The following is a 23,562-nucleotide window of genomic DNA, read 5'->3' on the forward strand; positions in this document are numbered from 1 at the left end:
ACCAAAATTGGATCCCACTGTACAATACCAATGAAAATATCATGGTTCTGAGTAGTATCACGATACAACAGCGAAAATGAGGCAGATGTGCCTTTTGTCATTTATAAAAAGATAAATCACTTTTCTATTATAGGCTACATCAATGATATTTCAGTGGAATAAATTACTTATTGACTTATTCATACTTCAAAAACAGCATCAATGAGTGATGAACATAGGGGGGATCAAAATAAAATAAATAAATAAAATAAGAATCAACCAGCCACCCTCCTCCCCTGACAAGTCTCTTCATAAGTAAAGAACAGTCCCTAAAGTGCGATGAGGTTTGTGGGCCGTGAATGGCTCGTTTCTCCTCTGACACGTCACATACCTGTGTTCGGCTGGCTCGGCTGTTCAGGTACTTCTGGGCAGTCCACATGCCAAGAAGAGGATATTATTGGTGCCGACTTCTCCGTCGTCGGTAAGCCGATGGCCGTCGTATTTGACAGGAATACATTACTGTCTGTGTCTGTGACCCCCGTTCAACCCATATTCGGGGGGATTCGCCTTTCGTTTCTGCTAGTGGTTGAAATCTGTAGGCTGCTGCACAGCGTGCTGAATGATTTAAGCCTATTTTGCTCGCTCAAAACTATTTTTAGTCGCAAATGCGAGCAGGGTCCAAAACTAACACTCGCCACTCGCCAATTACGGGTAGATTTTGTCTCTGGCTGGTAAATTTTTAAGACTACTCGCCACTCTGGCGAGTTATTTTTTTACCAGCAAAAAATGCATTTTTTGTTCCTGGAGAACGATGCTGGTATCGGCTGGTTTCCTGGCAGAGTAATGTGTATTTCAGGCAGAGACGATCTTTGGTCACGTAAGTGCACCAGTCATGACGTTAACACAGTGTGCCGATGTGGATAGCTGTTGTTAGGCTCGTTGGCGAGGCGGAGCTGTGAGGCTAGCGGAGCGTTAGCCGCAGCATGACCAGAGGGAAGCACAGCCATTTAGCCTCCGCTAGCTTCCCAGCTAGCCCTGGCTCTCCGTTTGGATCCAACCAGAGCACCGAGTCCCGGTTTGTTATTCAGGTTAAAGTGGGAAGAAGCAGCGGGTTTGTTGGGCAGCTGAGTGAAACTGAGCGAAGTGGAGCCTGCTGAGGAAACACTGGGACCGTCTGGATGTAATAGTCCGTGGAGGTGCTCGGCTGCACAGATAGGAAACCCTTCGGCTGACAGGATGTACCACTCTCTCACACCGCTAGGCTCGTTCGAGATGAACTGCGCCTCGCCTGGAAAGTAGACGAGAGCAGGCGGCCGCAGCGGGGGCCGGTGGCAAAAAGCTGCGGTGAAGTCGGACAGTTTCCCGACAGTTTCCAGCAGCCTTCAGTCCATACAGGAAGTCACAGACACACTTACATCCTGTCTGGAGTGATGTCAATTCATTAAAAAAGTGATCAGACCCATATATCAGTTTGTTCTCAGTCTCCACTTGTTTTAATTATGATAGATTAATTTATTAAAATGCTTTACAGGTGATCTGTAGTTTATGTTCATGGTTTATCCTCCATTTGATATGAAGGGCTCTAGTTTCCCGGTGCAGCGCAGGGTGGCGAACCCCGCGCAGAGCTAGTTTCGAGCAGCGCAACCCGAGGCGCGCTCAGTTTGGTAGTTTGGCAGACCGAGGTGCGCTGAGATGGGTGTGGCGGCGCAGCAGGGGGAAGTGTCGACAGATCCAGCTTGGCGCAGTTACAGTTTCGTGCCAAAAGGCTTTGCCGAAGGTGCTCTAAAAGCTCACCAACTGAAACCACGTCTACTGTCAGTGCAGGGGGAGCACAGCTGGTGTAAGCCGAAGTTTGGCTGACCGGCGGACAGTGCGCACACGTCACCAAAACCTCACAGGCAGGTTTCCAGAATATCAGGCACATTAACGATGCAATAAATACCCAAAAAAACACTATTCAATGCAACTATCTGCAATCAGCACATAAATGTATCTCTATATCGACTGTCCCGTCACATCTGATGTCAGATCAAAGGGGATTGGCACCGTTTGGCACATTTGGCACGCGTAATGGAAACCCAACCTGATTTGATTAAACAGCTGCAAACTAATGAGTTCACATCCCTCTCAGCCAACCACAAACAGCCACAGCATCAGATAGGGAGTATATATTCAGCATCTGTCATCTTAGAAAAGTCAAAAGAAAAGAAACAGAGTGAGACTGCGAGAGAGAAAGAGAGAGCGCACGCACACGAGAGAAACGCAACATTGCTTTACAATTGTGGTGACCTCCTCCCAGGCTACCTTTGCATCATCAGCCCGTGGAGGTCTGCTCACAGTTCCGTATATTTGGACACTGCGAGCTTGAACCTCCCGGACCAAAACATCAGTTTCCTCCTGGGAGAAGTTTGGCCGTCTAACGCTGCTGCTCTCTTCTGCCATGGCGAATTGAGTAAACTCTCATTACGCCTTCGCGCGGCGCATTTAAGGGCGAGGAGAGGGACTCATTTGATTGGTGTGATGTGTGTAAAACCCACTCCACACCTTCTCTCCTCCCTCTTTCCGACTTGCGCCGGTAGGAGGGACGGAGGTGGGATAGAGGAGTAGCTGCGCCAGGCGCACGGTGTGCCAAACTTACAAAGTCTGCCTGGCCACACCCAGTTGGTGAAGCGCAGGTGCGCTGCGACTCTGCCACGCCCGGTCTGCGAAACTAGAGCCCGAACTCTCCTGTAAATCAGCATCATATCAGTTTGACCTGTCCCCTCAACTACACAGGCTAAATAAACTATGTTTGAATATAAGGTTCATATTTTCAGAGGAAAAAAAATACAAGACAACAGCTTTCATTAAGGCTCAGTCAGATACAGTCAGGGCTTCACATCTGTACACATGTTAGTTTAAGAATCCTCACATCCCACTGACCACAAGTCTCTGTGTTGCTAAATACTTCAATAATTAAAAAAGTCCAATATTAATATACAGTAGACTCTGTATAGTTTATGATGAATGTAGGTCTATTTAGTCTCTGACAACTAAACTTCACCATCAGCCACACAACATGTTTTCTGTTGACAGAATAAACCTTCAAATCAGACAAATACAATCTTAATCTCTAAAATTCAACAAAAATGAAAAGTTTATCTAAAACGTCATCTTGTGGCGATGGTGGCCAGGTATTGCGGAGCCTCCCGCAAAAAAACAAAAAACTAAAGCAAAAGAACCTGCTGAGGCTGAGATTTTACCGACCGATGACCAAGAGACGGAGGTTAATGTTGCTGCTGCTGCTGCTGCTGCTGCTCCCGCCGAATACTGAATGTGTGTTTTTTTGCAATATTCGGCCGAATATATTCGGTTACCGAATATTCGGTGCATCCCTAGTTAATTTTTACATTTTCATTTTCCTTTTTAAAATTAAAATGTCTGAAAATACACATTAACATGAACCCAATGTCTTTTGCCTTTTGCAACAACTTATCTTTGCGAAAGTGGAGTTCCCTCCCTCATGAACCTGAAAAGCAAATACAGGTCAGCACTGCAGCTTGAGGCTGATGCAGCCCTCTGTCTGACAACCTCCATCTGCCCAGTTCTATATCCAATGCAAATGTATACTATATATGTAGTAGGTGGTCCCTGCTTCATCTTTCTTTCAGCTAAGGGGAAGACTCCTGTCCAAACCCTAGCCACCTACCCACTGCATTGTGTATGAATTCGATCACATTGCCTTTAAAGACCTCCTAAAAGAATACTGTGTGTATTTGTGTTAACTCTGGGTGAGACGCAGCCTCTAGCTGCTTATAAATATGATGTGTGACCACATGAATGTGAAGTCAAGCATTACTAAAAAAATATGTGCCTGTTTAATTGAGCCTCCGTGGACAAACAAATGTATTGGAGGAAACTAAAGTTGTGTAAACACCTTAGAGAATCCCCTTCCCAGTCAGATGCTGTGTTCGTTACTGTTGTTCAACCTGTTCCAGCTTCTACTTGTTGCCATGTGTCTTACGTAATCCAAACAGCACGGGTTGATGGTTGCACATGACCAAACCAATATATACAAAGCCGTTACTATGGACCGTATGGCCAGAATATGTACATGGAGCACAGCAGGCTGTTTCTGTTGGAGTCTTTTAAAGCATTTTTATCAGACAAGCTGTTCTCTCTTCAGAAAGCCAGGCAGCTGAGGTCCCAGGAGGCTTGTTAGAGTGGCATTTTTTTATGTTTTTTCCTCTCTTTTTACTTCTGGTGAGAGCTTCGGCGTACTGTCAGATGACAGCATGTGCAGCACGACTAGGGATTCCCATTCTATCAAGTCCCTCTACAAACCCACTCTTATTCCTTTCTACTGCCGTTGTCTTTTTTAGAAAGGCTTTATATACATTATTTCTTCGTCACATGCAAACACGTCATTGTCACGTTACTCCCAGTGCTGTGCAGGCTGTAAAAGGGCAAGGTTCACTTCATCACAGAGCTGGGCTTGTTTGCAAAGAAGAAGTGCATGTGAAGGGTTTGTGTAATGAGCCTGATGGTAGTGAAGCAGAACATGTACTGTAAATACACAACATAGTACACACACACAGTGCATAACTCCCTGGGACTGAAAATAGAACATACTGCCCAGCTGAACAGGCAACACAGATGGAGCTACTTGCTGTTTATGTCTGAGATCAAACTAAAATATACATAAAGACCATGACAACACCATCTCAGACTGAATGTAAAGGCTGTTACTGTACGAGAGGAAATATCTAAAAAATTAAGACACTCCCGAGGCAAGTAAAAGCACACAGAGCTCGTTTATTTGTCTACATCTTACTCACTGTTTTTGCCCGAGAGAAGAGGGAAATATTAAGTGACCAATTACTGCAGCAACCACTGTGAATCTAACAGCACACTTTTCATCACAACGCAGCAGGAGACCCAAATCTGTCAGAGGTTTGATGAGGGAAAGTGCAGTGGAAGATTTTGGGCTATTTGGAGATTACACACAGTGATATGCTGCGCCTCATCTCATGAACATTCTTGTGTGAGTCTTATTTTTGTTCAAACATTAACTTCAAAGTCCGTGACACGTTATTATGCTTTCTAAAAATCATTATTTATTTATTTGGCCTACTATGTCTTTTATCTGAGAAGCTTTCAAGTTTGTAAAGGCACGAACTCGACATTACAAGTCTCTCTCTCCCTACAGCTTGACTTTATTTTTACGTGAAACATTTAGGCCTGTAAATTTGAGTATTCACATAAGCTTTTTTTTCTCCTGTGGATGATAGTAGTTGGGTATTTATGCACCCCCTGTGCCTCATTATTAGGTTTGTGTTTTCCTCAGAGCACACAAATACACTCTCTGTTGCTATGCTGGGTCTTAATCCGTGATAATGTGCATTATCAATCACTCTAAAACACACGAGTTCGTGAGCTTTCAGAGTGAAGTACAGTTAAGAGATGAGACTCCCACTTCACACAGGGAATGAGTGCCCGTTAGCTAAGTGACTGCATCTCATATCTGGGTCTGCTGATGGGCTCACATCCAAATACTGATCAGTATTCAGCTGCAATGAGCCCTGTGCCTAATTGATGCTCCCTTTGACTGTCATCATAATAAATTGGGTTTCATTCACTTTTGATGACATTAGAGCTTCACTCAGAAGCCCCACAGTGCTCCATTAGGATATGAGCCCATGTTGGGAGATTTAGTGCTATGATCTAATGATCATCTCTGGCACACAGAGCTGAGTCGTGGGCATTGCAATTGTCATTGATTTAACAGTGGCCATTTGAGGAAGTGAACTAGATGACTGGTAAATGTGTAGTACAGCATGTGTCAGAATCAAAACCAAATCCATGTTAAGACAGTCTTGTATGGCTGCAAGCCAAGGCCATGCCTCCAGAGGGGCATCCACTACTGGCTTTCATTGCATATGTAGAGCCGGGACACGTAGCACATCTTTTACCACCTGGAAAACATGAGGTCAGGCGCTGGGTTCTACTCTTCTGCCCTTTCTGTGCTAGCTTTTAAGGGCACAGAGGCAGGTTGCAGATGATGTTGTTAAGTGACCATAACCAGCACCGTTTCATAGCCTCCGGACTAGAAATTTCGAGGTCAGAGCTGATTTTTTTTCCAGGCATTGTTTTAAGAGTGTATCAGGCTGTTGGTTGGACAGATGTAAAACTCTGGGTGGCTCTGCACTGAAACAATCAACTTCTCTGTATTTACCACAGATTGATATTTACTGAAGAAAGCAAAGATATCTGCCAGCTGTGATCGGTTGTTCATTGTCACAACATGCTGTGTGCGTTTCTGCATTCAAAAAGTTTAACTTTTTATCTCAGGGCGCAGCTGTCGCACTCACAGAAATAGGTCCTTGGGTACAGTTGCATGCCAGACTCTTGTTTTTGAGCATGCTTTCACGTATCTACATTGACAACAATGGATTTGAGATATGAGGGTGCAAAGAACAGACCTTTCCAATTTCCCATATGTTTCCTGTTCAGCACGGCTAGGGAAGGAACTGATTCCAGTAAGAACTGGGTGAAAGGCAGGGTACAAACCAGTAGGGATGTACTGAAGTGAAACAAATTTTCTATCCCTATACCTTTATGATACTTAAACTCAGAGTATCTGTCCATACTGAGTACTGATCCAGTACCAGAACTCTCTTTTCACAAATTTAAAATATGTATACTTCACTACGAGAAATGAAGCTACTTCAAATCCAGGGTTAGGTGCACCCTTAACTACATTTTTTATAAAAGGTAACATGATGCGAGGGATTCTTGTGATTTATAGCTGAGCCACCGGATTCTATAATGATACTGACATTTACTATTTAATGTAACTGATCTGTCTGTTTTTACAAGTTTTGTATTGGCAATAATGCAATTCCATCCCCATCACACATAGGTACATAGACAAACATAAACCATGCACACTTGTGAAAAACTAAACCTACAGCTGGAACTGATAAGAATTCACCAAAGAAGTTGACTGTAGGTCAAACTCAGTTTAACTTACTGTAAATATCACTGTAATATTATTTACTGTTACGCGTTTCCTGTTCATAGTTTATGCCATTCTTGTACAGAAAGTGTGTACTGTGCAGAGTATTATTGGCCTTCAGTGCCAGCTTTAACCTCAGGCCCTGGCCAGATTTAATGTTCGGCTGCATGATGCTGATTTAAATTTGATTAGTTTTATTTACAAAGGACTGGCTGCAAGAAGGAAAGCAGTCCCACGAGCATTACCAGTAGTTTTCTTATATTTTAGATTACCTAAATAGTCAAAGTCAGGACCTTTTAGATACAGAAAGAGTTACTCAGGTAAAGTAACAAGAGAAATGTAAATTAATTAATTCAGGTACCCATTAAAGCCCAAATGTCTCCAGTAATTTTCATTTTACTACTATCTTCTACAAACAGGCACAGCCCAGGTATCTTTCCATTACAAACTGATGAAGCCCTGTCAGGGTAATAACTGCTTATTCATTGGCTCTGTATCTCATGGCGCTCAGAGCTGCAGAAGTACACATAAATTTGACTGATGAACAGAGGTTCTTCTTCGGTTTATATAATCAGTCACCTGAATAAATATTCCACATCAGATATTCCAAATAAAGCCCAGAGGCAGCAACATGTTTTGGTCTGGCGGCTTGATGTTGCTTGGGAGACGTTTACGTCACAGAAGATACGGGGAAGAATGTAACATCAAGTAATTAGCACCCACAATGTAGTGTACAGGAAATGAATACAGGCAATCTAGAAGGGAGAATAACACAGCAGGGTTGCCATAGAGCTTGTTGTGGAGAGTTTGGCCAATACTGCAACATAATGGGCTATTGTGCAATGCAGCCACCTTGCTGCATGGGTGGTCTGTTTCTGTTTTTGACTTGGTAATGGTTTGTTAGCTTAACACAAGCAGAAGATGAGAGAAGATGTGTAATCAAACTTAGATCTGCTTCTGGCTTGCTGTGTTTCTACCTGCTGAGAGCTGTCATGTTGATGGAAGCCATTCTGCCTCCTGCTTCATTTTGTCTCACACCCTTAATTCATCATCAGTTTGGATCACAAAGGCAGATTTGGAAATAATAGAGGTATTTGTCTGAGAATCTCCCCACATCCAACCAGAATAACAACTTTGATTATCTTCTCTTTATATGCAATTTCTGTAATTCCTGGAAGAAATGGCAGCACGGTGTAAGAATTTTAGTTGATTTTCTGCAGACGACAATATCCGCATCAAAATCCTCCTCCAGCTTCACTGCTCCAGCATGATTTCAGTTTGAATAAGCAACTAATATCAAAACTGTGGAGGAGATGGGAAAAGACACCTGATGCATCTTCTGGAGTTTTAACCACATATAGAAGGAGTGAAAGGCGTAATTATAACACGTCTGAACACCTGGTGATTTGTTTCATCCAGTAGCTGATAGGAGAAAGTCTTAACAGGGCAATTCTTTCTTCAGTATTTTTTTTTTTGCTTGCCAGTAAATATATGCATGCAGTGAGAGGAGAGACAGCTAATGAGACAGCTACTGGAGTCTAATAAGTTGAATTCATTATACAATCAAGGTCTCAAAGTCAGTTGGGGGATGGACATTTTTGGAGCCCCATTTAATATTATGCAGATTTGTGTGATGCAGTATGAATGAATCCAGCTAACTGGATGCTACATGTGAGACTGGGTATTTAAGGTTATATATCAATTGAGAAAATCGTTTTTTAGACAACAAGAAAAGCAGCTAGAGTGCTTAGTTTTTGTCTCTTTTAAACAGCATATTAGCCTACATGATTATTGGATACAGGATACATTACAGGATTGTAGATCAGTAGTTCCCATCCTGAGCGTCAGACCCATACAAAGGCTCACAAGATAATTTTCTCGCTCCAAAATAAGACTTGGCTTTACTCTAAATTTAGCTTTTTTTCTTGTAACACACGGTATAGTTATGCCTCCTCAGCCACCTAAAATGTATAAATAAAACAGAAAGGATTGCTTCAAATTAAGAGGTCAAGTGCATGTGTGAACCACTGTTATAGATGTTCAAATTTCCATTTTTCTAAGCACTTCTTGACCATATTGACGAAGTTTAAATGTTGAGACTTGGCAGTGCTTCCCATAGAACTACAATCCAAGTGTGGTGGTAGCTAACAACACCTGCCTATTTGTCTTTTTTATCAGTGTGTGGCGCTTTTCTTAATTTGGAAAATAATTAAATAAATAAAAATTAAGAAAGAAAGAAAGAAAGAAAGAAAGGGAAAGAAAATCAAACAGAACGTGGCAGCAGATGTTTTAATCATGGCGGCTTGCCACAAATGAATAAAGGTATGGAAAAATCATGCTTGGAAACAGCAATTGACAAGTTAATTTTTACCACAAGGTCCATTTAATAGCTGTTCTGGATAAGTTTTTAAACATCATAAGCTCTTGGACTGATGGTCAGACAAAACCCAGAGGTTATCCTCAGGTCTACCAATGTGGAAAAGCCCAAAAATTTGAATTGCCACTTGAGGCTTGCTCAAGAAGCAACTTAGGCCCCATAGACCTCCATGTTAAAACACCCGACATTACAGCAGAAATGAACATCTTAACAGCCTGGTACAAAAGATGAGATATAACTCATTCGTTTCTGTTTCATTGAGGCTCAAAGTTACGAATATTTACAGGCATGGCTGCTTTGTGTGACAGACTCTCTGTGAGGCTCGCTACAGTCGAAGAGTCAGATCCACCCCTCCGTTCTCCACAGCTTCACCCTCTTGTCCAAATTTGGTCACTTCTGGCCCCCAAAAAATCAAGATGGCGGAGGCTGAAAGGCTGAACTTGAGGCTTCAAAACATCTGTCTACAAACCAATGGGTGACGTTACGGCTACCTTGTTATTAACAAGTCTCTTTCCTCAGGTTCTCAGTCAGATCCACCCCTCACTCCTACACAGCTCCACCCTCTAGTCCAAATATGGTCACTTATGGCTCCAAAAAATCAAAATGACGACGGCCAAAATGCCAGACTCAAGGCTTCAAAACAGTAGCTGACAACCCAGGGATTACATCATGGTGGCTTTGTCCACCTCTTTCATACAGCCTATTGACAAAACAGGCAATTAGAAGATCACAAGGTCACACTGGGCATTTGGAAAACTGCAGTGAGCATTTGTCAGTTTTATGATATTTTATAGACTATTTATGGATTAATCAAAAAAGTTGTTGCTGGATTTGATAGAAAATTGATTATGAAAATAAGCTTTAGTTGTAGCTCTACTTGGGATTTGAGTTTGTCCCTGAGCAGCATCTCTACTAGTCAGAACTTAGCTTTGATCAAGCGACTCAGAGGACTGGGTGTTGTTGAGTATGACTGCTAAATGTCACAGAGATACAGTAGCTGTCGCAGTTAAGTCACTTTCAAGGCCACTGAAAGCCTTCCAGGAATTGTTCCATAGCAGCTCCCAACACTCACAGCTCCATCAAGGTTTGAGCTGCCTGCAGGCTACACAGAGACCTCATCTGTCAACGCATCAGGGCTTTGGCACTCAAATTCAGTTTTCTTTGGTAGTGGGACTGTGACTCATGCAGAATAACCGGACTTGTTTTGGCTCCGGGGTTTGGGAGACATATCCTGTCGACTATTTGGTGTCTGTGATGCAGACAGACAGGACAGTATCTCCCAGACACAAGCCAGCATTGTTTGTTTGGATTTGCTTTAACACCCCACTCTGGGCTCAGTTGGTTTCTCTTGGAAACGTTCCCCGTCATCATCCACATGACCCTGGATTTAAAATAGCTTCTACCCGCAGACAAATAGCCTGGTGGGGATTTCAAAAATGAAGAAAGAGAAAATCATGACATGGGACAGTAATGCATGACAAAACTGCAGCTTAAAACACAGCAGCTTGTGAATCTTTGTTGTCTCCCCTATGGCATGCATTAATATTCTAGGTTTACACAGACCACCGTGTTTGTGAGGCAACACTACACCGAAGTTGGCTCTTTGCAAAAATATAATATTCTGATCCAACAGTTATCTCATAGTATTTAATAAAGCAACAATAAACAAGCCTGAAATAGTAAAAACACAAAAAAACCACTTTGCCCTGTATAGAAATGTATGATACCAAATCCCACTTTTTCTTATTAGCAAGTATGGTTGAGTATCATTAAAATTTTAACCAGTACCTATGCTGTACCTTTTTTCTGTACTTTCCTTTCTCTGTGGTAACAAAAACACAACTTTTGAACAAGTTGCAGGGGTGACATAGTAGACCAGCATTGGAAATTAGCACCAGCTGCCATCCAAATGCTGGTAAAATATGCAAGTGGCTGCTAGATTAGCTTCACTCACCAGCCAAAAACAACAACAGTAATCTATAGAGTGGCTGGTAGATTTTGGAATTCACCAGCCACGGTGGCAGGTGGACAACATTTTTTTATTCCCAACCCTGAGTAGACTAAAAAGCTGCTCCTCCGTTCTTTTCTTATTACACATAGAGCTAATCTTCTGTTTCTGTCTGTCTGTTTACGTGTGTGTTATCTAGCAGTGATACTAGGCTATTACTAAAATAATTTAGAAAATAATATAGACCAGACGCCCAGTGTTCTCACCCAGATGTGCTCTCAGGTACCGAAATTTGGCACCAATAGATTTATCATGGATCCGTACTGGATAGTACTGACGTAATTAGGTTGGTGCCCTTAAAAGTAGTGAGTAGTGAGAAACTGACATTTACCTTAAGACTACAGTGTTATCATTATTACTGGAAAAAATGATAGATGTAACATATGGAAGACCCTGCTCCTTGATTACTTCCTTGAAGTTTTACATTGTCCATGTCTGCCCACAGTGCCTGAAATATCAATAGAGACCAAGTTGGGAAAAAAAAACAAAAAACTTTCCCGAGTGTGTCTGATCCAAAAATGGCTCACTGAATACAGAGTAAGGTGTGAGCTTACCCTCAGATAACCCTCCCAAACAATAGTGTGTCTTAAGAGGTTTAACACCCCGGACCAAACTCCCTGCAACATACAGCCTAGAAATAGCTGTGACAGATACACTGTAGAGCCCTGCAGAGCTCTCAAACGTCTTGAGGTCCCAGGGGTCACCAAGGTCACCGAGGGCAGCGGTCACACTGTACTGCCAAGACTGCCTCAGATGAGAACGGATAATACTCCACACAGCTTCACATCCAAACACTAATGGTGTTTTGGCAGCCAGTTTATATGGCCTGTTAGAAAAACCTTACAATGCAAGGAACTGTTTGTGGGTCGTTCCAGCAATCATTACTGGAAGTGTTGGTTGACTGGCCGTCGTAGTGGGATTGCACCTCATTAATGAGGCTGTCTTGGTTTTGACCCAGTGAGTGAACTCAGCCTCGGGTTTGCATAAGTTTGGCTGATCTCCTGTGAATAATAACTTCCTATTATGTCCTGAAACGCTCCCTGAATGCCAGTGAGTTCAACTCTAAGCTCTAATATTATAAATTTGCACTAAATGCTCTGAAGTCTCCACTAAAAAGATTCAATTGAGCTGTCTGTGACTGTGGAATGATTTTTTTTATTATCACAATGAACAATAGCAGAGTTACCTGCTGCTATTCACTGATAATATGTGGACTTGATTATGGCGTCTACTTAAATTATTAGTCATTATTGGAGAAGGGGATTATTGTGAGCCATTACATTACATGGTGAATCAAAAAATTACAGTCATTTGAGCCCATAATGAATCATGGATTATCGTGAGTCTTTAAATAATGCATTATCTCCGTCAGCATGGTGAGCACATATATGTTTGGTACTGCACTATGACAAATATTCACACACACACACACACACACACACACACACACAGCAGCTGAGTTTTCCCCCGCTGTAATCAGGATTTTCTGATGTCTGCTATTACAGTATGTGAAGCAGCAGTTTCAGTGGGAGCTGACTTAAGAGACAAAAGCCTAATCTCCCACAGACACACACAGCTTTCATGATGGTTTTCCTGCCTCGTAACCAGCAAAAGCATCAGTGTGTCTTCTGTTTTAACGATGAGGTCCACCACCAGTGAAAGGAGAAAAGCGAAATAATGCTTTGTTTTGAGTGAGCGCAACAAACCCCAGAGATTTGCACGATAACTGCTATCCTAGAATCACAATCTGTACAATCTGTACCCCTTTCCCAGAAGGGTGTATTGTACTTTTGATGTAAGGAAAAATGCATCAGCAGGTGTTGTGTGCTGTAAAAGGTTGTTGTAAAACTTGCACTTTGTGCTGCTTTATAGTGAGTTTTAGCCATGGATGTATAAAGAGAACTAGGTACTGTGTTGGAGGTAGTTCATTCCTATGAAAGCTGCTCAGTGGCACATGAACACCTGCTGCGTATAGAATTACCTGGATGATTCTTCACTGTGTGACCCATAGAGCATGTGCAGTAGAGACTTCCGCTGGCTGTGCTGGCTACTTGCGGTTTAGCGCTCTGCAGACTTGAATGGGGATAAAATTATTTAATTGTGCGCCTCTTCTAGACTTTTCTATAGTGATACTATAGTGAAACAAGTCATTTCATGGGGGTTTGACCCTTAAAAAGTGTATCCACTGATTTACAGATGTCATTTTCACCGTATAAGTCTAAGGGAAAAGGCTTTTTGGGCCACAAGGCATCTGGTGGTGGTGTAATTACACTGTTTGGCCACCAGAAAAATTGGCTTCAAAGCCTGGAGCACTTGCTGAGGGCCTGGTTTAAGTTCATAATTTAACTGTCATTTTTACCCAAAGACGAGTGTTAGTACTCAGTACCTTTAAAGTATTGAGTAGTAAGATTGAATAGTATCAAGTAGTATCGAAACTTACATGTGATCCTTTGTGTACCATGATCAACAAAAAAAAGGCTATTTGTATGGTTTTGCTCGCAGCCATTCGCCATAAGTGTTCATTGATCTAATGCACATACAGTCCACCAACTTCTTTGTCCACTGGCCAAATGGCTATTGAATGTTTAAATTTTAGAAGCCATTTAATGGGTTACCATTGATTTTTCTTTTGGCTGGTGAGTGAAACAAATCCACTAGCCGCTTGCATATTTTACCAGCAGTTGTCTAGTAGATAGTGCTAATTTTGTACACTGTTTGAAGGAGTTGGCAGTTCAGCGTGCTAAGATGCCACCAAAATGTTCAAATGGCTAGACTGCACGCCTGTTGGCATGTTACATAACTGAATGCTTCCATTCACAGGATGGGTATTAAATTAAGTAGAAAAACAGGTATCAAATGAAGTACTCTGTTATTATCAATTTAAGGGTACTGGTTTTTGTACTGGCATCATAATTTCGTAAAAGTTACCAAGCCCTACTCCCACTGCTAAACTGTCATTTTCTTACTGCAGCAGGCAGCTGTTTCAAGTAAAAAACCTCCAAAAACACCACTGTACAACACCTGCTTAGCACCAAACAGCAGACAAATTAAGTTAGGGACTAGCTGGTGAATATAGTGGGGCACTTAGCAGCTACAGAGGCAGACATTTCCCTCAGGAGGAGATCAAAAACTCTACTATAAAAGAGAAAATAATGGGCTATTAGGTTATTCTGTAATACTCTCCAGAAAAACAACACCTAACTGCCATGGTCAAAAAGTATTTTCCAATTTTGATCCATCCAGAAAAACACTGCCCAACACCTGAATCTGTCTGAGTTTGATACAAAACTTTTTTTTTATCACTTAAAGTGATCAAAAGAGTAAAGCAAACATCTGAAATGCTCATCCGGAGGTTGCATGCCCAGCTGTTTCGTCAGTACTCTCGCCATTTCTTGTTGACATTGTAGATGCATTTAAGCCGCTACCTTGACATGCTCCTTTTATCTGGTGATAAAAGCTTTTTCTCCATGTTGCACGGCTGAGCTAAAGTGACAGAGGCTCTGCTGCACCTCCGGCTCTGTAATCAGCAGCCAGTGTCTGACACAGACGTTTAACCCTTCGTCCATTCCCCGTGCATCTCTGCAGTCACACGCATCTGCTCACTCCCTGGAACACCTCAGTCCGACATATATGTGGCTTTATATGGGCATTGTTGAGAGCAGAAATTTTCAGATAGTGTAGTCTGCTTTGGATGTGGAGGCATAAATCTCATTAGAGATTCTATTGATGTTTTCCTGCCTTATTTTGTACCATCTGTGTGGTGATTTTACTAAAAGTATATGCAGTGTTACTAGCACTTTTCTTCTATATCCATATATACATTTTACTTGCAAGTTGAAGAACCTGGTACCCTCTGGTAAAACTCTTAAATAAGAGATTATACCACAGATTAAATCTAAATGTGTGTGTTTATGCAGACAGAACAGCTGAATATGTGATAAAAACAACTTGTCGCATTTTCTTTAGTTATTCTAAGTTGCATGCCCATTTGCCTTAATGACAATTTTAAGGTTTGTACTTCCCTTTTTTCCTACTTTATACTTTTACTTCAATATTTAGAAGTAATACTGCTCTTTTTACTCCATCAAATTCATGCGACAGCACTAAGATTTTACATTAAAAACATGTGATCAGCTCATGGGATAAGGTACAATACAATAGATGACACTACCTAATAGTATGCCAGTCACTAAAATTGGCTCCATCTCAACATGCTTACATAGTAATGCATCAGTATTAATAGTAATCCAGCAATATAATATATAATATATCACACTTGAAAGGAGTCATTCTACATTGTAAGTATGACACGGTTGGTATTTCCTGATAATTTTACTTCACAGCACTACTTTTATTCATGCAAAGTTTTGTCTGTGAGTATTTTAACATTATGGTACTATTGTAAGTAAATGATTGGTGCATGTCTTTCACTACTCGTTAACTCTGTGAGCTGCTCCATGTGGCATGAATTGACATTTAACCATCAGAATATACAGAGGTTTATTCACAACTCAGCAGTTTAGATTTGTGCAGGTTTGGTTCCCTTTCTACTACATTGTCACCATGAACAACAGGTGATATTTCTCAGTCATGTTTTTTTTTTTTTTTTTTTTAAGGTTAAAGAACTGAAACGTAGATATGATTTGTTTAATTTTATTCTGAGACAACAAAAATATGTATCTGTACTTAGATGTGACAAAAAAACAAGAATGATATTTTGTCCCCTCATTACTAGTCACAGTCGAAGGGGAGGCCATGTGGAATAGAAAACACCAAATAATGAGAATTGACACAGAGTGGGGTCATGCATAAAGATTCAAATGTCAATATGTCAATAGTATAGTCATTCTGTGAATGTTGTCTTTTTTTGTAAAGTTACCCTTGAGAACAGACCCCTAACCTTCCTCCCTCAATTAAGGTTTTTTTTTAGCACTGATTACACTGAAAAGAGCACAGTACACAGATGGAGCTTATTATTTATGCATGGAAATAAACAGTAAGCAAAGATACAAATTTGCATGATGGGCTCAACCTCTTGATTTCCCCAAGTATTAAAATTTCCGCTCGTGAATGATCATTTATGTGTGATTGAACAGTTTTCATCTGGGCCAATACTACAAAAGCCTCAAAGGAGTCTGAATCGATGTAATTTTTCTTCCCTTTTGTGTTGACCAGACACACACGCAAACGCGCACACACACACACACACACACACACACACACACACACACACACACACAGAGCAAACAGTGCATTAATATTCAAAACAGCCACTGGGTGAACCTGTGTCTGAATTTCAACAGCTTGTTCGTTATTTGATTATTCCTTCAGCCTCTCATTTCAGTCGTTGCACAAAAGGAGGAAATGCCTTCCTGACGCTAATAAAAAAAATTAAAATTAAAAAAAAAAAAATCCCCCAAAATAGCACAGCAGCAAAGCTCAAAACAATGTACATACACAAATTGAGGAGGAAAATAAATGCACTCTGACATATTGACATTTAGATTTTAAAACATTAAATGGGCTGTTTTATCAGCTGCAAACAAGCAGGGAGTTTTGCCTCGCGTGGCTGTTACAGAAGTGTTACGGTACGCCCAAAGGGGTCAGGACGCATAGATGCATGTGGAGCGGGCTACTGATATGAGCATTGACAGTATAATGGCACAAAGTGCTGGCTGGCTCTCTGCCTCTGGCGTCTAATGGTTACAGCATTGAAGTACACGGGGCCACATGGAGGGAGGGTGAGTGCTTACAGCTGATGAGTAGGGAAAATGTGTGTGTGTGTGTGTAGGGTTATTTGTGTGTGTGTGTGTGATTCGCTCTACAGGCCTCTACTAGATTATCATCTGTTTGGTGGAATCTGATATGGAGGAGATGCCGGCATCAAAGGCAACGTCAATGTTTCATCATAAACCTGCTTCTGTCAGCCTCTCCCTCTCTCTCTCACTCACACACACACACACACACACACACCCATTCTCACCCACACAGCTTTAAACTCATGCACATGCATACTTTAACTCACTCTTTCTAACTCTTTCTTTCTAACAAGCAAACGGAGATCAACGCAAATTAAAACACATGTTTGAAAAACCACATACTGTACATCCGCCCACATACACACATACAGAGCCAAGCTCAGGGCAGGGGAACTCGGTGTGAACCCTGAGGAGAGAGATATCAGGATGACAGGCCAGAAAAACCAAACGAATGCCGAGTTTTCTGCACCACAGATCGGAAAACAAGACACTTCTGTGCACACCGAGCATCTAACACGCTGATGTTTATTTTGGGTCGGAGAATGTAATTATTTGGCTGCCATTGCCGATGTTGGCGTTATTAATCAGTTATACTCTCAGTTGGAAACTGTTCAATAGGATTTTTTGGAGGGGGGCGAGCAGAGGATGAGAGGATCCAGTGTACTCGTAAAGTCAGATAAAAGCCTTTGTTCTGTTCAGATGTGCAAACTGATGTATGCATGCAAGCCTTCAAACATTCCAGGAAATATTTCAGTGTCTTCAGGGGCTTTCACAGTGGCAGTTTATTCCAAATCTTGCAGCTATTCACATAAACATTTTGTACAAGAAATACTTTTTCCAAACCAAACCAAGGCACTGTGCTCGATTCCACCTGAACTTAGTGGTCTGACATTAGTTAAACACAAAGTCATGATAATTTTATTGTGTTCCTGAAAATCTCAGGTTGACTTTGAGGAAAATGAATCACCAAGAATCACTTCAACCTACATTTTTTACTTTTAGCTTGATGTTCAGTTCCAGATTCATTTAGTTATTTTCTTATTTATTACTTTGACTTAGACGTTCAGACATTCAGTTTTCTTTCCATGGGTGTGGGGTGATGATATTGGCCAACTGATCAGCTATTGGCTGTTTTCTGTTCTAAACTATTGTTAATTAATTAGCCTTTCTGTCAACCTCTAGGTTATACCATGCTAACATCATCAGTTACATTTTTAAATTGTTAGCAGGGAAACAGGCAAAGACATAAGATAAATGTGTAGCATCCAAGCCCAACTTTATATCATATGACAATTAGTGCTGACAGTTGAATCATTGATTAGTCAATTGTTTGTACTGACTGATCAGCACTTAATGCGCATAAATATCAAACATCGGCTTGTAAGGATTTGTTGGTTTTCCCGTTTTACATGATGGTTAGCTGAATATCTTTCGGTTTATGGCATAGACAAAAGAAGCTATTTGAATACCTCATCTTAAGCTTTAGAAAATTGTGACATTTTTTGGACAAAACAATGAATTTATTAATGTCAAAAAATAATCAACAGGTTCAGCAATAATGATTTGTTGCAGCATTAATGGTAACTTACTTCATAAAAGAGTCTTGTGTTTTTATTCTTTGTGACCTGTGCATGTGGTTGTGCTTACTTAAGCTAGGCTCATGTGGCCCCGTCCACCTGTAGATTGCTCTCTATTTTACCAATAAAGGTCAAATAGGTGCTGATGTGGTCTGCAGCTGCACTTTGATAAGAGAAGCAAATGAACCACAGGTCAGAACAGCAGTAAAAGTGCTTCAGCAAACACACTTAGCAAACGGTTGGAGGGAGGGGAGGCAATCAAAGTGACTCAAACAAATCTGGTGTGAAAACAGCCTTTGATATTTGTTCATTATGTTTAGCCTGTCTGCCCCCTGTGGCCATTTAAAGGTATGGCAGAGGTGAGGCTTTCAATGTTCTCTGCAAATTCAAAATATATGTATCTGTTCTCAGATTTCAGTGGGTGGAAGACAAAAGACAATGTTTATATAAGAGTTATTACTGAGCTAAAAATAATAGATTGTGAAATGCTTGGTGAAACTGTTGTGTAGCTGTACATAAGAGATAAAGAGCTAGGTTCCAGTAGCTTTGTTTTTCCTCAAGGTTCATACAGATTAAGCAGGATGGTAGGCAATAAATCTCTGTTAGTATCTGTTAGTATATTAGTTTGAGAATTTTGGGAATATACAGTTACTTGCCTGACAGAATATTCAATATCAAGTCAAAACTGTCTTCTGTTTGTGTGTGATAAAGCGGGGACACTAGACTCTGAAATACAGTTTCAGCTTGTGCCCTCTCCTAAATAACCTACTCTGTCTGCACTCTGATACGTCTAGATATACGCCTGGATTATGATATGTGTGCAGTGACAGAAAATGCCACTCCGCTCGGTATAGCTGAGAGGTTTTTTTTTTTTTTTGTGCCTCATCTGAACCATGATAAGAACCACCGTCCGTGAGATGACGATACCACAGTTGTATTAATTTCGTCTCCTCGCCGCTGACTTTTATGTTTGAGATTCAGACACCAAAAACTCTTCCTCTGCCAAAAGATTGTCTGCATCTGGTGCCGCCAGCTACTCTGCAGTTACGACACCAGTTTGATCATCTGTTCTGAATTTGAAATGCTCCTCACTCAAAATTTTTCACCTTGAGGGCTTCTGCCAAGCCACTGGTCACGACGCTTCTCCCTACTCCACCTCCCCTGGTGTGAGTGTGAGTCTGCCTTTTGTACATGCATGTGTGTATCATTGCATATGCCTAAGGACGAGGAGGGTGTGTGAGTGTGTATACTGTGCGTGTGAGTCAATGTGTGCACCAAGGAGACATTAACACCCTCTCAATGTCAATGACTCCTCCTAGTAGGGAAAGTCAGTGAGCCACTGATGGACTCCCCATAACTGCCCCTGTGAGGCAGTGCTGGGTGTGTGAGAGACAAGGTGACACAGGAAACAACCCTCCGCTAATGACTGATGGCCAGAACCAACTGTCCTGACCTCGCTTATGTTCGGTCACTGCTGTGGAGGTGGCTGAGATTACATGACAGGAACATAAAGTCCAGACCAAACACTAAATAAGGATGGTCACCACACTAATCTGCTGCTGAATGATCCTTCTTAAGAGCCAATTTTTCATTTTAGGGGTCATTGTATAAACACATCCTGCTGAATACAGACCAACACTCTACTGTCACTGAAATGAATGGACAGTAGAGCTCAGGCTTATGTAGTATCTATCCTTTTGTGTCAAAACACACACAGTTCAGACTAATTGTCCTACGTGCCTCTACCTGTGTTTACACTGAGAGCACCATACTCTCCATTCCCTGTCCTTTTCTTTAATACATTTTTAATCAAACTGTTCCCCTTATCCAACAGGGACTTTTTAAAAAACTTCCCCGTTCATCAACCTGCGTCAGAGGCCTTTGTTCCCAGGAGCCAGAGGCCAACCTCAGCGTCTCCAGGCACACTTATCTTAACCACGCTGAAAAACGGCTGCGAGAAGGCTTTGTGACAAATGGTGTGCAGAATAGGTCTTTATTGGTTTCAAGGAGAAATTTTCGAGCACATGCTGTAAGTACATACCGCCTGAACAAAGGCAGAGTCCTTAGGGAGCTCATTCATGGCGCACACAACTGCTCATCCATTTATTACAGAAATTATACAATGGTTCATCACAACATGGAATCACAATATGGGCCGTAATGTTTTTATGAATTTCTCCTGGTCTGTGAAAAATTTCTTCCACTTGTGTTACGTGAGGACTCACCTTAGAGACTCACTACCTCCAATGCACACCCAAGAGATGCATTGTCCATGTGCATGCATGAACACACTCTGCAGCCGCACTCATAGCACACTAACACACTTTATATGCACATGCACTCGCAGCACACACACATTCTGAGCGATGTTCGCTGTCATGCAAAATCATAAAACCTCACAACTGCTGCCCCTGGGCCAGTTTTCACACAGACACACAGGCGAAAGCAGGGTTTTTCACAGAGGAGCAGGCTTTTGTGTGAATGAACAAAGGGAATCTCCTTCCTCCTCTGCTCCTCTCTCCCCCTAAATCCTATCATGTGCCACCATGCATCTCCCACACGCCTGTTTCCAAGTTACCGGCAGCGTCGGCTGCCAATTCTGCTTAATTGCCTCCTGTGTAAAGTGACGGCTGAGGAGAGCGAGCTGTCCTCGCCTTTTCCTGCAGCTCACTCGCTGCTCACCAAAGGACAGACTCCACCTGGGAACAATACTGTACACCTTTGGGAAATTACAGTTGTGTTGACCAAGAGTGAAACTTAAGTAACCAACCTGGGGACCTGCTTTATGAAAAAGAAATTTAACTAAGGGACTTTTAATTTTAAGAACTGTTCTCAATTTAGGAGACTGCTCTGTGAGGATATTTAATTTAAGCCTTAATAGACACACATGAATATGAAATGTCTTGTTAGAGATAGTAAAGAACAGCAGGCAGTGTTTGTTTTAATCATAAGCAGCTTTCCTCACTAACCTTTGCTCGAGCCTGGAGAAAAAGAAAAGGTCTTCTCGCTGACTCCCGCTCGCAGAATTTACCACCCTGTTGCTCCTTGTTTCCTCTTCCTTTGTCGCGCCTTCCTCACAAATAGATCCTCCTCATCCTCGGGACCGGGGCTAGAATTAACAGCTCATGAGGGAAGCCAGGCGGAAGAGAAAGAAAACACACCAGAGAAGAAAAGAAACACTTCTCTTTTCGCCCCTAAGTCCGCCTTGGCAGTGTATCCCCATCCGTCAGAGCACGGCGACTGAGTGTGTGAGAGAGAGAGAGAGGGAGGGAGAGAGACAGATGAAACGATACTGAGTAAGTGGGCGAGTGAGAGAGAAAGTGAGAGAGGGAGGGAGAGGGAGCTTGTGTGTGTACACCAGAGGGTGATCCTCTGCACTGTACGAGCTCCTGTTTATCTCTCTGTCTGTCTCCTCTGCATGCATTCCTTCCCGACAGAAGCCACAAGGTCAGTTGCTTTTACAGTAACAAGACTTGGTTTCCTCTTGAGGGAAGAGACTTCCTGTTAGTTCTCCGCTCAACTTCCCTCATGAGTTAAATCGCCCTGCGTTTTAATGCCTTTTAAATCCCCACTCTCTCTTGCAAACACAATCTAGCGCTCTATTCTTGTCCTTTCATTTATTAGCATCCTTGTGATAATCTATTCTCGTCTCTCTCAACTCTAGAGGTTGTTCCACCGACAAGGAATGTGCTGCAATTTTCATATCAGATACTCACTGTACAAACAAACAAACAGGAGCGACTTTGTGTCAAACGCACAAATTAACTGCTATATTGTATGAAGGGAAAACTGTATGGCTCATACACATGGCTTGAAGTATTAAGTCAATGGAAGCAAAGTAAAATGAAAACACCCAGACTACTGTTAATAATAACAGTATTATCAGTGTAATGGTAGAGACAAAGCTAATGTATGCAGTTGTAAATTAAATATCTTTCGTTCGGACTGTCAGATGGATAAAATGAGCAATCTGAACATGTCACCATTTTTCAATATTACCTGATAATTTATAACCAGTTAGTTGCGGCCTTATTTTAATGCTGGGACAGTCAGTTAATTGATTAGCTAATCGCCAGAAAATATTCAGCAAATTGATTGATTTAAGAGGCAGTTTGTAGGAATTAGTGGCAATCAGCTGAAACTTCTCCCATGTGACAAGTGTGAACTCCCAGTAAGGATTCAGTCAGTGTTCATTGCTCAGAAGTTTTTTATCGGGAGCCAAATTGTCCACAGAGGTCTCTTTCTCTGTAATGCCAACGGAACAGGGGTCTCAGTTAGAAACATTGCTTACGCACAAAATGAGGCCTTTAAGAGACTTGATGGGCAAAACTTTGACCCATGCTTACAAACATTTTGGAGACGGGAAATTGGCGATGCTGAGGGTGAGATGGAAGCCTGATTTAAGAATTGTCAACTTTTTTTGGCACAAGCCATTTTTTGCTTTTGTCCATGTGTACGTTTTTAGTATGGATCCTACGATTGTTTTATAAATGACACCCCAGGTGATTAAAACCACATTGAAAATCATTGTTTTTCCAACTGTGGTGGCCAATGGGAAAACATGAATGTCAGTCTCTGGACTACTGTCGAAACATGGCAGTGCAACATAGCGGACTCTGTTCTAAGGTAACAAAAAACCAACATTGATTCTTATTTTAATGTGATTATACACAAAAGAACGTCCCTTTTTTATTAAATTTCATGCCAGTATAGTCCTCTAAATCCTACGGCGGACTCCGGGGTTTTTTCGGACCTAATTGTATTGCAGAGTTTTGCACAGCGGCGACTGGATCTTTGCTCTCAAACCACAAAAAAATATGATGGCACAACAGTCTCCTTCAGTACATTATTCTATGCTTTCTTTT

General features: G+C 41.6%; 1 protein-coding gene across 2 annotated transcripts in view; it reads right to left on the reverse strand.

The window, feature by feature from the left end:
• Positions 1 to 22,066, reverse strand: part of shisal1b (shisa like 1b) — a 49,828-nt gene extending 27,762 nt beyond the window's left edge. Inside the window, exon 1 of one of the 2 annotated variants that reach the window (XM_033636011.2) lies at positions 21,667 to 22,062. The gene's annotated coding sequence lies outside the window, so the exon portion shown is untranslated. Of the gene's footprint in view, positions 1 to 21,666 lie in introns of both variants that reach the window. The other variant, XM_033636010.2, reaches the window with a different exon arrangement.
• Between the last annotated feature and the right edge of the window lie 1,496 nt (positions 22,067 to 23,562).

This window comes from Epinephelus lanceolatus, chromosome 5 (genome assembly GCF_041903045.1).
Source record: "Epinephelus lanceolatus isolate andai-2023 chromosome 5, ASM4190304v1, whole genome shotgun sequence".
NCBI classification, from domain to species: Eukaryota; Metazoa; Chordata; class Actinopteri; order Perciformes; family Serranidae; genus Epinephelus; species Epinephelus lanceolatus.